Raw genomic sequence first — 13,640 nt, 5'->3', positions numbered from 1 at the left:
CATAAGCTTTCATCTCTAGAGAACACAACCAGCTTTCCTAAGCTTTCATCTCTAGAGAACACAACCAGCTTTCCTAAGCTTTCATCTCTAGAGAACACAGCCAGCTTTCCTAAGCTTTCATCTCTAGAGAACAGCCAGCCTTCCGAAGCTTTCTTCTCTAGAGAACACAGCCAGCTTTCCTAAGCTTTCATCTCTAGAGAACACAGCCAGCTTTCCTAAGCTTTATTCCCTACACAACAGTAAGCTTTGCTGAGCTGTGTTCTCTCGAGAACCCTTAGCTTACCTACGTTTGGTTCTCTAGCGAGGTCAGCTTTTTTCAAGCTTATTTCCCACCATATACATGGTATATCAAGCTTCCCGTAGAACGCATATTAAGCTCCCTATACGCTCTCTCTCTCTCTCTCTCTCTCTCTCTCTCTCTCTCTCTCTCTCTCTCTCTCTCTCTCTCTCTCACACACACACACACACACACACACACCGTGTACAACACACTAGCTTCGAACATAGCTGTCCTTCCCGTCAGCTAAAAGCAGGCCACCGCCAGCTAACTCCAGCCTTCCACAGCCCCCGTCGTCAACACAGCTCTGATATAAGCGAGAATCGAACCCCTGCACACTGACTTGACAACTGGCCTCCTCACCCTGTCAAAACGAACGAGGATCAATTCCACTTATTTTTCTTAATGGTCACACATGAACCACCCCGTAACGCTACGGCTGTCACGCGGGTAACGTAACGCCACGTTGCTCTAGTGTTCATAACAAGGCCAGCTGCATGACACACCATCTGACGTCACCATCCAGGCCATGACGCATGACTGACGTACAAAGTTGATAGGGACAATGTCACTAAGGACTGAACATACACACAACATCAACACAAACATACACTCTATGATCTATCTAAATCACCCCCTCCTTCCACCCACATCCCCCCAAACCCCCCCTTTGTTTTATGCTAACAATCATCATCTCTTTGTTTGTGCTAATTATCACCACTATTTTCATGCTAACGAATCACCTTACCCTTTGTTAGACGCTAATAATCACCACCTCTTTATATATATATATATATATATATATATATATATATATATATATATATATATATATATATATATATATGGGATAGGGGAGAAAGAATACTTCCCACGTATTCCCTGCGTGTCGTAGAAGGCGACTAAAAGGGGAGGGAGCGGGGGGGCTGGAAATCCTCCCCTCTCGTTTTTAATTTTCCAAAAGAAGGAACAGAGAAGGGGGACAAGTGAGGATATTCCCTCAAAGGCTCAGTCCTCTGTTCTTAACGCTACCTCGCTAACGCGGGAAATGGCGAATTGTAGAGAAAAAAAAGAGAATATCTATATATATATATATATATATATATATATATATATATATATATATATATATATATATATATAACAATCAGCACAGTTGTTTGTATACTAACATCACCATGTCTTTGTATCACACACAATCACCATTTCTTTGCTTCATCACAATCACCAAACCCTTCCTCCACAACCTTGTGCGTGCGCAGCTGATCACCTACTTCACTTGAATGACGACCCCCCCAGAGCGCCTCCTCTGCTCCTACGACAGTCGTTCATCCTGTGCGTATACGAGTGAGCGATCTAGTTCCCCTGGCACGCCACACTCTCCTCCTCCTGTACTACAACACTCTTGTCCTTGTATATGATACATGGCTAACGTCTCTCCTCTGCTTCCCGAATAAGGCATCGTGTCTTCCATATGTGGTGGTACAGAGTCCTGTCACTGTACCTGCTTGTGTGTGTACATATATATATATATATATATATATATATATATATATATATATATATATATATATATATATATATATATATATTGGAAAGGATCACAAATTTGCGCGTGATCAAGTATATTCCTATGAGTCCACAGGGGAAATTGAAACAGGATAAGTTCCCAAGTGCACTTTCGTGTAATAATCACATCATCAGGGGAGACACAAGAGAGAAATATAACAGTCAGTTGATATACAACAAAGAGACGTAGCTAGGACGCTATTTGGTAAACATGCGATCGTCTAAGACAGACAACGAGCGTATCATAAACTATTATGTGGACAAGAAGGTGAATTGTTTACAAATTCTATCAACAATAAAGTTATCCAATTTATATAGACCATCACTAGTAGTAAAATTAGAAATGGCGAATAGTATGAAAAAAAGAAATATATATATATATATATATATATATATATATATATATATATATATATATATATATATATATATATATACACTCCAATATGTTCAGGCTACGCCAGCATACCATTCACCCTTCCCTCCCTCACTGTATAACATACACCAACCCTCCCCTCACTGTACAGCATACACCAACGCTCCCCTCACTGTATAACATACACCAACCCTCCCCTTACTGTATAACATACAACAACCCTCACCTCATTGTATAACATACAACAACCCTCCCCTCACTGTATAACATACACCAACCCTCCCCTCACTGTATAACATACACCCACCCTCCCCTCACTGTATAACATACACCAACCCTTCCCTCACTCTATAACATACACTAACCCTCCCCTCACTATATAACATACACCAACCCTCCCCTCACTGTATAACATACACTAACCCTCCCCTTACTGTATAACATACATACACCAACCCTCCCCCTCACTGTATAACATACACTAACCCTCCCCTCACTGTATAACATCCAACAACCCTCCCCTCACTGTATAACATACACCCACCCTCCCCCCTCACTGTATAACATACACCCACCCTCCCCCTCACTGTATAACATACACCCACCCTCCCCTCACTGTATAACATACACCAACCCTCCCCTCACTGTATAGCATACACCAACCCTCCCCTCACTGTATAACATACAACAACTCTCCCCCTCACTGTATAACATACACCCACCCTCCCCTCACTGTATAACATACACCAACCCTCCCCTCACTGTATAGCATACACCAACCCTCCCCTCACTGTATAACATACAACAACTCTCCCCCTCACTGTATAACATACAACAACCCTCCCCTCACTGTATAATATACACCACACCTCCCCTCACTGTATAACATACACCAACCCTCCCCCTCACTGTATAACATACACCAACCCTCCTCTCACTGTATAACATACACCAACCCTCCCCCCTCACTGTATAACATACAACAACTCTCCCCCCTCACTGTATAACATACACCAACCCTCCCCCTCACTGTATAACATACAACAACTCTCCCCCTCACTGTATAACATACACCAAACCTCCCCCTCACTGTATAACATAAACCCACCCTCCCATCACTGTATAACATACACCAACCCTCCCCTTACTGTATAACATACATACACCAACCCTCCCCCTCACTGTATAACATACACCAACCCTCCCCTCACTGTATAACATACACCAACCCTCCCCTCACTGTATAACATACAACAACCCTCCCCTCACTGTATAACATACAACAACCCTCCCCTCACTGTATAACATACACCAACCCTCCCCCTCACTGTATAACATACACCAACCCTGCCCCCTCACTGTATAACATACACCAACCCTCCCCTCACTGTATAACATACCCAACCCTCCCCTCACTGTATAACATACACCAACCCTCCCCTCACTGTATAACATACAACAACTCTCCCCTCACTGTATAACATACACCAACCCTCCCCTCACTGTATAACATACACCAACCTTCCCCTCACTGTATAACATACACCAACCCTCCCCCTCACTGTATAACATACACCAACCCTGCCCCCTCACTGTATAACATACACCAACCCTCCCCTCACTGTATAACATACACCAACCCTCCCCTCACTGTATGACATACACCAACCCTCCCCCTCACTGTATAACATACAACAACTCTCCCCCTCACTGTATAACATACAACAACCCTCCCCTCACTGTATAATATACACCACCCCTCCCCTCACTGTATAACATACACCAACCCTCCCCCTCACTGTATAACATACAACAACTCTCCCCCTCACTGTATAATATACACCAACCCTCCCCTCACTGTATAACATACACCAACCCTCCCCCTCACTGTATAACACATACCAACCCTCCCCTCACTGTATAATATACACCACCCCTCCCCTCACTGTATAACATACACCAACCCTCCCCCCTCACTGTATAACATACACCACCCCTCCCCTCACTGTATAACATACACCAACCCTCCCCTCACTGTATAACATACACCAACCCTCCCCTCACTGTATAACATACACCAACCCTGCCCCCTCACTGTATAACATACACCAGCACTCCAGTGTTTGTGTAACATACATGACGCCCCTTCCCGCCTTATCTGTGTATAACACAGTCTTGCCCCAACACCCGGTCAGTAGGGTCGAGCAAGCCTCGCCCTACTCTGCTTGCATAACGCACAATGACCCCGCCTCCCCTCCCTCCCTCCCTCCCTCCCTCCCTCCCTCCCATTCTTCCTCGCCACCTCCCTCCCTCCCCCGCTCCTCCCTCCCTCCTCCTCTCTCTCTCTCTCTCTCTCTCTCTCTCTCACCCTCCCCCCCTTCACCCTCCCTCGCCCCGGAGAGAGAGAGAGAGAGAGAGAGAGAGAGAGAGAGAGAGAGAGAGAGAGAGAGAGAGAGAGAGAGAGAGAGCAGCTAGCGGCCTGCCTTCCCCCCCCCCGCCCCCCTTAGGGCGCTCTCCCCGGCCCTGACCTTGGCCAAGGGTTGATGTCAATGGACCTTCTTTGAGCTATGGTCGGTCGGTCCCGTAAATTATAATGTGTGTCGCCGGTCTAACATTAGGATAACCCCCCCTCCCCCCCCACCCACCTCCTCGATGCACGATCTCCCACGCGCATCTTTCGTGTGGCGCCGATGGATTCGTGAGGGGTCGTGGTGGATGATCGTCCATTTTCGTGTAAGGGGAGTGTGGAACACACACACACACACACACATACACACACACGCACACACATACACATACACACACACATACACACACACACACACGCATACACACACACATACACACACACACACACACACACACACACACACACACACACACACATATTCGTGACGCCCCCCCCCCCCCAGCCATAGATATACATGAGGGAAGGAAGGACAAAAAAAACGTAATAATGGACGTCCACTTCTTTTTTCTCTCTCTCTCACCAAGGAAGTTTCTGAAAATGTGGTGTAAGTGGTGATTATATTGGTGGAATTGGTATATGTCATGTTCCATGTACACACACACACACACACACACACACACTCACTCTCTCTCTCTCTCTCTCTCTCTCTCTCTCTGTCTCTCTCTCTCTCTCTCTCTCTAATCGATACATGTCACGCCGGTCGTTAACGTCCGCCTTTTCGATGGAAAAGAAGAAGAAAAAAAAACAAAAACACAAAATAGGAAAGGAATTATATACATATGTAGCTTGGGCAAACTCCGTTTTCTTTGACATGCTCTGCGCTAATCGAAAAAGAGAGAAAGGAAAAAAAAGTTGGTGAAAGTCCGTTTTCTATGAAAGTCATTGGGCAAAATAAACTCATTAAATCCTTTTTTTTTTTTCTCTTTACGAAATTCTTCGGAATACGGGGAAAAAATCGGGAAAAAAACCCATAAAGTTAGGTTAGTTTTCTATTTCACTGAAAACGCTTCGAGAGAACGAGAAATAAATATATGGCGAGAGGTATCTGGCAACTCTGGCTTGGTGGCTACCACACTATGTGTCTGGTCGACCTCACTGTATGGTACCTCGGGGGGGGGGGAGGGGTCGCGATGGTAGTTATGGTAGTGCATGGCGTCTGGTACTGGTGTGTGTATGGTGGCCAAGACTGATGGCATGGCGCATGGCAGTCGATTGCATGGTAGTGCTGTGTGGTTGTATGGTAGGCGTGTGTGGTTGTATGGTAGTGCTGTGTGGTTGTATGGTAGTGCTGTGTGGTTGTATGGTAGGCGTGTGTGGTTGTATGGTAGTGCTGTGTGGTTGTATGGTAGTGCTGTGTGGTTGTATGGTAGTGCTGTGTGGTTGTATGGTAGGCGTGTGTATGGGGTGGGAATGTATGGTAGCTTGCTATGTCGACCGCATGGTAGTGAAGACTGCATGAGAGAGCTATGTCGACCGCATGGTAGTGAAGACAGTGCATGAGAGAGCTATGGTGACCGCATGGTAGTGAAGACAGTGCATGAGAGAGCTATGGTGACAGCATGGTAGTGAAGACAGTGCATGAGAGAGCTATGGTGACCGCATGGTAGTGAAGACAGTGCATGAGAGAGCTATGGTGACCGCATGGTAGTGAAGACAGTGCATGAGAGAGCCAGTGTATGCATGGCTGGCAGACCAGGTCACAAGCAATCGGGGCTGCATGTGAGGTCATTAAGGCAAGACGGGCGTGGAATGAGGCGGGGGGGGGGGTGATGATTAACACCCCCCCCCCCCCCCCCCCCGGAGGTGATCAGGAGAGCCGGGGTTCGACCCCGCGCCGCGTAATGATCTTACGTAACACAGTGACTCTCTCGTGCGGAGGAGGAGGAGGTGGGCCATTGTGCTTGCTGCCGCCGCTACTTTGCTTGCTTACGTAACCCAGGGGGCCCCCGGGGGGGGGGGGCTGTGACGACTGCTGCCTGCCTGCCTCCTCCACCTCCTCCACCTCCTCCACACACCACCACTCTCTCTCTCTCTCTCTCTCTCTCTCTCTCTCTCTCTCTCTCTCTCTCTCTCTGAAGTGTAAAAGTCAAGTGTATGTTCAAGATACACGAGTTTGAATCATATCCACAAGTGTCTGTTGACGTGATGTGTGTAAAATCGTAAATGTTGTGTACAGTGACTGATGATGATGATGTACGTGGGGGAACCCAGCGTGATTGTCATCAAACTGTGGGCATGTGAGAGAGAGAGAGAGAGGGAATGTAAACACGAGAATGACGCGTGTAAACTGGGAGAAAAATGAGTGATTGTGTGGTAAACGAAGGGAGAGAGAGAGAGAGAGAGAGAGAGAGAGAGAGAGAGAGAGAGAGAGAGAGAGAGAGAGAGAGAGAGAGAGAGGCCTTCAACCTGGCCATCATGAAGTCAGAGAGAGAGAGAGAGAAAGAGAGAGAGAGAGAGAGAGAGAGAGAGAGAGAGAGAGAGAGAGAGAGAGAGAGAGAGAGAGAGAGAGAGAGAGAGAGAGAGACCCCCCAACCCCTTTGGCTCTTAAACACAAGCGCTAGTGATGTCATCTTAACACATCAGGTCTGGACCTGACCACAAGCCACGGGGGGGGGGTTGTGTGTGGTGAACACATCAGGTCTGGACCTGACCACAAGCCCCGGGGGGGGGGGGGGTTGTGTGTGGTGAACACATCAGGTCTGGACCTGACCACAAGCCACGGGGGGGTTGTGTGTGGTGAACACATCAGGTCTGGACCTGACCACAAGCCACGGGGGGGTTGTGTGTGGTGAACACATCAGGTCTGGACCTGACCACAAGCCACGGGGGGGGGGGGGTTGTGTGTGGTGAACACAACAGGTCTGGACCTGACCACAAGCCAGGGGGGGGGGGGTTGTGTGTGGTGAACACATCAGGTCTGGACCTGACCACAAGCCACGGGGGGGGTTGTGTGTGGTGAACACATCAGGTCTGGACCTGACCACAAGCCACGGGGGGGGGGGGGTTGTGTGTGGTGAACACATCAGGTCTGGACCTGACCACAAGCCACGGGGGGGGTTGTGTGTGGTGAACACATCAGGTCTGGACCTGACCACAAGCCACGGGGGGGGGGGGGTTGTGTGTGGTGAACACATCAGGTCTGGACCTGACCACAAGCCACGGGGGGGGTTGTGTGTGGTGAACACATCAGGTCTGGACCTGACCACAAGCCACGGGGGGGGGGGGTTGTGTGTGGTGAACACATCAGGTCTGGACCTGACCACAAGCCACGGGGGGGGGGGGGTTGTGTGTGGTGAACACATCAGGTCTGGACCTGACCACAAGCCACGGGGGGGGGGGGTTGTGTGTGGTGAACACATCAGGTCTGGACCTGACCACAAGCCACGGGGGGGGGGGGGTTGTGTGTGGTGAACACATCAGGTCTGGACCTGACCACAAGCCACGGGGGGGGGGGGTTGTGTGTGGTGAACACAACAGGTCTGGACCTGACCACAAGCCACGGGGGGGGGGGTTGTGTGTGGTGAACACATCAGGTCTGGACCTGACCACAAGCCACGGGGGGGGGGGTTGTGTGTGGTGAACACATCAGGTCTGGACCTGACCACAAGCCACGGGGGGGGGGGTTGTGTGTGGTGAACACATCAGGTCTGGACCTGACCACAAGCCACGGGGGGGTTGTGTGTGGTGAACACATCAGGTCTGGACCTGACCACAAGCCACGGGGGGGTTGTGTGTGGTGAACACATCAGGTCTGGACCTGACCACAAGCCACGGGGGGGGGTTGTGTGTGGTGAACACATCAGGTCTGGGGGGGGGGGGGGGGGGTTGTGTGTGGTGAACACATCAGGTCTGGACCTGACCACAAGCCACGAGGGGGGGTTGTGTGTGGTGAACACATCAGGTCTGGACCTGACCACAAGCCACGGGGGGGGGGGGTTGTGTGTGGTGAACACATCAGGTCTGGACCTGACCACAAGCCACGGGGGGGGGGGGGGTGTGTGGTGAACACATCAGGTCTGGACCTGACCACAAGCCACGGGGGGGGGGTTGTGTGTGGTGAACACATCAGGTCTGGACCTGACCACAAGCCACGGGGGGGGGGGGGGTTGTGTGTGGTGAACACATCAGGTCTGGACCTGACCACAAGCCACGGGGGGGGGGGTTGTGTGTGGTGAACACATCAGGTCTGGACCTGACCACAAGCCACGGGGGGGTTGTGTGTGGTGAACACATCAGGTCTGGACCTGAGCACAAGCCACCGGGGGGGGGGGTTGTGTGTGGTGAACACATCAGGTCTGGACCTGACCACAAGCCACGGGGGGGTTGTGTGTGGTGAACACATCAGGTCTGGACCTGACCACAAGCCACGGGGGGGGGGGGGGGTGAACACATCAGGTCTGGACCTGACCACAAGCCACGATATACAAAGTCCTGTTAACTGAACCCCCCCTCCCCTCCCCCACCCCCACCTCCTATATAATTACCCTCTCATTATTTCACATAGTTTGACTTCACGACTCATGATTTCCAGGCTCATGAGTCACTAAGTGTCGCTAGAGACTCATGTGAGGTTAGTGAGTTGCCTCAAGAATCAAAAAAAAGAAAAAGTGTTTCATTCTGTAGGTGTTTCATTCTGTAGGTGTTTCATTCTGTAGGTGTTTCATTGTTTACGGAACTACTCACAGGTCGTAACTCATACAACAGGTGGTTGGGTAATACAAATGAATGAAGGAAAATGACCTCATTACTCTCCCACAACTCACATGTCACCTGGAGAACCCCGTCACATGTTGAGCACTGAATTAAACCCCCTCCTCCCTCACAACTCACATGTCAGGAGGAGAATCCCGCCTCACATGCTACGCATTGAGTTAAACCCCCCTCACAACTCACAGGTCAGCTGGAGAACCTCATCACATGTTAAGCAGTGAATTTAAACCCCCTCACAACTCACATGTCAGGAGGAAAACCCCGTCACATGTTACGCATTGATTTAAACCCCCCTCACAACTCACAGGTCAGCTGGAGAACCTCATCCCATGTTACGCACTGAATTAAACCCCTGCCCTCCCTCACAACTCGCACGGCAGATGTCGCTGAGACCCACACATCAAGTGGGTGCCTCCCTCACACCTCGCCCATCTGACCCACTGTGGGTGTGGGCCTACTCCACTCATACTCCTCCTCAACCTCACACAAAGTCTGACACCCAACCTCACAGCAACCCCCCACCCGCCCCCTGAGAAACGAGGAGTGAAGGTTGCGTCAACCTCATGCCAGCACACCTGACAAGCCAGGTGGCCACAAGCAGATGGTGATGTTGGAAGCTGCGAGGCAGGTGGTGGCGGGCAGTGTGTGTGTGTGTGTGTGTGTGTGTGTGTGTGTGTGTGTGTGTGTGTGTGTGTGTGTCTTGAAGGAGGGCTGGCCAGAACCATGTAGCCCCGTAGTGGTGAGCTCCAATCAATACTATGGCCAAGTCATGCTTGGCCAGGCCGCCCCTCTCTCTCTCTCTCTCTCTGCCTTCCTCGCCTCACACACACACTACACTCAACACCACCACTTCCTTACGTGTATCCCTCCGTACATCACCACACACACACACACACACACACACACACACACACACGCACCCCCAAGCACATTAAGCGCTTGCAAGAGCCTGGCGCGGGTACTTCGAGCGGTCGCGCCACAAGTTCACAAGCACGACATTTCGGTAGGGAGAGGGTCGTGGTGGTGGTGTGGGTGTGTGTGTGGGGAGAGAGAGGCGGAGGAGGAGGAGGCGCCGACGCCACGGCCAGGTGGAGATCGGTGGCCTCCCCAGCAGGAGACATACATAACTGGTAGCCAGGCTACGACGAGCCTTATAGCGGTAGGTGAGGTAAGAAAACAGTGGCCAGTACTCACCAGGAGCTGAGAAGGAAGCAGTGTGCGTGCGGTAATCTCCCGTGGTGAAGTGAGCCTCACTCTAACCTCCGCTCGAACCGATGGCTCTGGAGTCAGACACACACACACACACAGGTGTTCCTTCCCCCGGCACACACACACACACAGATGTTCATTCCAGTCACACACTTGTTATTGTGAGTTCCAGGTGTTGACTGGCTGGTGATGTGGGGCTCGGGGGGTAGGAAGGAGGAGGGGGGGGAGGGGCAACGCCGGTCGGCAGAGGCAGAAGAGGAGGAGGAGGAGGAGGAGGCAGTAGGGAGGGGGAGGAGGAAGCACACAGAGAGACTGGGCCGTGAGAAACGGGTTAACGACCGTAATGTTGCCGGGCAAAGTTGTTGAATTGATATGTAATTATCGACGTGTTGGGGGCAAGAGCAATGTGTGCGTTCCTGCCCGTTTATTTCGGTGTGTGTGTGTGTGTGTGTGTGTGTGTGTGTGTAGGGAGGCGTCAGGCCGGCGTCGGGGGGGCGGGCGGTGATGGCGACGTGGCTCCTGCTTGTTATGTAAGCGGCCGCTTGGGACTCGTCCAACTGTACTGACTGACCACCACCTTAATATGACTGTCTTTCTCCTGTGTTTGGTGCACCACTGGAGTGTGGGTGGGTGGGGGTGTGTCAGTGTGTCAGTCCCCACACATACACGACGGGGACTATGATGTGGGTGTGTGGGTGGGGAGTGAGCTGTGGCTCTGGTCTTGCTGTGGTAGAAGAGGAGGAGAGGGGGGGCAGGGGGAGTCGCCTCCGGGCACCCAACATTCCACGATACTTCCTGTCGCGCTGCCTGCTCACACACGTGCACGACCCTAGCACACTGGAGCCCAAGTGTAGTCAGGACACCCCCGTCATGAGCGGTGGGCCTCGGGCACAGTACCGAGTGACGGAGGACCAGCAAGGTAAGTCTAGGGGGGCGGGGGGGGGGGAGGAGGAGGCCGTCCGTGGCGGTGGGGTGGAGCCCCCCTCTCTATATGGGGGGGGGGGGGGAAAGAGGGGGGACGTTGTTAAACTGTGGAGGGTTGGGGGGCGGGGCGTGCGCGCGACTTCAGAGGGCCAGCCTGGCCTCCTTCGCTGTCTCCTGGAGGAGGTGGTGCCTGCAGTAGCCACCCGCCCTCCCTGGGCCAGCCCGGCCCTCTTGCAGGAGCCTCCCGCACCCTCTTTTGGCCAGCTTAGCCTTCTGCAGAAGTCTCCCGCCTTCCTTAGGCCAACCTAGCCTCTTGCTAAGCCAGCCAAACTTCTTACAGAAGCCACCCGCCCCTGCCCTGGGCCAGCATAACCTCTTACAGGAACCTCACGCCCTTCCTGGGTCAGCCTGCCATCTATAAAGGAGTCTCCTCTTCTCCTGAGCGAGCCGAGCCTCCTTCAGGAGTCTCCCATCCTTCCTGGGGCCAGCCTAGCCTCCTCCAGGAGTCTCCCATTCTTCCTGGGCCAGCCTAGCCTCCTTCAGGAGTCTCCCATCCTTCCTGGGCCAGCCTAGCCTCCTTCAGGAGTCTCCCATCCTTCCTGGGCCAGCCTAGCCTCCTTCAGGAGTCTCCCATCTATCCTGGGCCAGTCAAGCCTCCTTCAGGAGTCTCCCATCCTTCCTGGGCCAGCCTAGCCTCCTTCAGCAACCTTTCGTCCCCTCTAGGTCAGCCTGGGCTCCTACAGGAGCCTACCGCCCTCCATTTGCAGCCTACCCTTCTGCAGGAACCTCCGCCCTTCCTAAGCCAGTCTAACCTTTTGCAGGGGCCGGACTGCGTGGCGACCCTTATAACAAGCCATTACTACTTCCTCATGTATGACTGAACGTCTTATACCTCCTGTTTCATCCAATCATCGTAGGTACAGCTGAGATCTTTCACGGAAAAGAAAACGACTAATGTATAAATACATGATCAGCTTTGCCCGCCCGCCCAGCCAGGCACCATCAGAAACTGATGAACAATAGCGTCATTTCCCCACATTCAGTCTCCAGCTGTCATGTATAGCCAGACCAGAGCCAGAACCCACCATCACCTGGGGTTTTTTCTTTACCTGCTTGTACATACCCTGGTCCACCTGGCTGACAGCATCTCCCTCACACGCCTGATTCATTCTGTCCAGTGGATATCCCTTGAGGCCTAAGGAGTATTTAGGCCCCGGTACCCCACAGCCTCCTTCTCGTCATCTTCCCAGAGTCTCTATTTCTTTCTATCTCTTGCTCTGAAGTCTCTCTCTGTCGCTCATCCTTTCCACACCAGTTGAGAGCACACCCTGGTCGCCCCTCTCACGCTGCCTACACCCCAAACTTCTCAACTGAAGCACGTAAAAAAAAAAGCGAACATTTCTTCGAGCATTTCATTTCCAACACATCCACCTCCGTCCTGTCTTTTGAATTCACGGCCCCAGACTCACATCCATATATCACGTTGTCCAGACGACTCTTAACTAACTGTACACACCATTTTTTTTTTTCTTCCTCTCGTAGACAATGAGTCCCTCGTCCAGCTGCTCCTTAATACTATACAGTTACGTCAGGTTCCCAGATACTTGGGGGCAAAACACGACCATCATGTCTTCTCATATAGACTCGTTGTACTCCAACCATCTTGTCTTGCCTCATTGTTTCGCCTCTGTTGTATACTTTATCCCTCACACCAACTCTGACACCAGCTACTGCAGGTTTACGTCCGGTGCGGCCCGGCAGCAGGGCCATGTCTCCTGCCCCCCCCAAAAAGCCAACGATTCATGTCCCATATTCCCTCACCCTTAGAATCCCTCTCGCTCCAGGGTCTTCCCCCTCACGTTTACCCCGCCTCACCACCCTGTCCATGAGCAGATCAAACAGCCATGGTGAAACCACATCCTTGAGGCACACCCGCCTCCACCGGGAGCCAGCCACTCACCCTCTTGCTCATACATACACACACACACACCTTATCCTTCACGTCAAATCTCCTCACTTTTATCACATAATAACTTTACCCTCACAGAACCTTCCACAAGGCATCTCGCCTCCACCTGACCTGTCCATTTCCTCCCGATGTGTAA

The 13,640-nt window shown here is 51.7% G+C and overlaps 1 protein-coding gene across 3 annotated transcripts in view; it reads right to left on the bottom strand.

Moving 5' to 3' along the window:
* The window catches only part of LOC139748619 (uncharacterized), a 448,759-nt gene extending 437,995 nt beyond the window's left edge, over positions 1-10,764 (bottom strand). For 2 of the 3 annotated variants that reach the window (XM_071661787.1, XM_071661788.1), the window contains exon 1: positions 10,597-10,764. The gene's annotated coding sequence lies outside the window, so the exon portion shown is untranslated. The remainder of the gene's footprint in view (positions 1-10,596) is intronic. The other variant, XM_071661785.1, reaches the window with a different exon arrangement.
* Between the last annotated feature and the right edge of the window lie 2,876 nt (positions 10,765-13,640).

This window comes from Panulirus ornatus, chromosome 5, assembly GCF_036320965.1.
Source record: "Panulirus ornatus isolate Po-2019 chromosome 5, ASM3632096v1, whole genome shotgun sequence".
In the NCBI taxonomy this organism is placed as follows: domain Eukaryota; kingdom Metazoa; phylum Arthropoda; class Malacostraca; order Decapoda; family Palinuridae; genus Panulirus; species Panulirus ornatus.
This window is presented reverse-complemented; position numbering and strand designations above follow the sequence as displayed.